The following is a 1297-nucleotide window of genomic DNA, read 5'->3' as shown; positions in this document are numbered from 1 at the left end:
GCATTAGAAATATGCATTTCCATGAAAACAAATGTAGTAAAGGGAGCTGCTGCATTTTTCCATACTATGGCTTTAAATGTTAGTACAGTCTAGAATTTATATAATCTGAAAGAATTCCTGTTACAGCCCTGAAAAAAAGATTGAGTGCATCATTGCATACATTATTCTGCAGTGAAAGGCACAAGCACAACTAAAATGGCACTGTAATTATTAAAAGTGAGATCATGTTAAAACATAATGTGTATAACTGACTCTTTTGTGGCACATTCACATTTTTTTCTCTTCTTCAGTCCTTCAGTACCTGCTATATCTCTGTAACTTAAATATACAATATGAGAAAAAAAGGCCTCAGCTCCCTTTATATAAGTTTAGTCACCTCCTCTTGTGTTATAGCACTAATGTCAAACAAAGCCAACACAGCATATGAAGAAACACAACAAAACTGCTCAAAGAAAAATCTGTGAATACCAAAATAAAGACTTCCTACTTCTGCTTGCCACCAAAAAGGGATTAATCAAATCTCAAGATAACCTAACCAACGCCTAACAAATTAATTATTACATTTTAGCTGTTATTCTGTCACACATGTGCTTATACTTATCCCTAAATACTGTGTTTATACAAATTACTTAAGGAAGTCATGCACATTTCTAAAACATTTACAACCATGCCAAATACTATGTATTATTTTTATTAAAGTCACTGCATTTAGAAAAGTTAACAAACCCATGATGCTTCTGTATATTAGGTGACTGTAAATGCAGAAAACACACAAAATACTACTCAAGAAATCAGTAACAAAATGCAACATTATGCCATTCAAATTTTCTGATATTCACACAGTGAATATACACTTTTGATGTGAGAAAACATGTATGACTTTTTAAGTCACGATGTAGAGTTACCAGGTATTGCATGATTATTGCTCAGTGTCTGAGGAAACTAGAATGTCAATTCCAGACAATATGATAAGAGAATGCTTAATTACATACTTTCTGCCTACTTCAAAAAAAACTATCCAAATAAAATGCACACCAATGCAGTCTATTAGATTATATATCAAATCAATGCCTATGAATATATAACTGGCTATCACCTTCCATGGAACTAGCAAACAAGGGTCCACTCATTCTCCTTGCTGAAAACAAAATCAGAGCAAATGGTGTGGAGAGCATTGCAACCAACAGCCATGGCTTGTCAGATCTAAAGCTTCCATCAGTCATGATGGAAAATCACTCAATGTTCCTCCCATGGCTGCTCATTACTCCTCTCAGCACACCGTGAAAACTAGCTACGC

At 34.3% G+C, this 1297-nt stretch overlaps 1 protein-coding gene across 1 annotated transcript in view; it reads right to left on the bottom strand.

Moving 5' to 3' along the window:
- Positions 1-1297, bottom strand: part of LOC119589079 (T-complex protein 11-like protein 1) — a gene marked incomplete in the record, with an annotated part of 20930 nt that overhangs the window by 6017 nt on the left and 13616 nt on the right.

This window comes from Penaeus monodon, chromosome 25 (genome assembly GCF_015228065.2).
Source record: "Penaeus monodon isolate SGIC_2016 chromosome 25, NSTDA_Pmon_1, whole genome shotgun sequence".
NCBI lineage: Eukaryota > Metazoa > Arthropoda > Malacostraca > Decapoda > Penaeidae > Penaeus > Penaeus monodon.
Note: the sequence above shows the minus strand (reverse complement) of the source record. Positions and strands in the feature narration are given on the sequence as shown.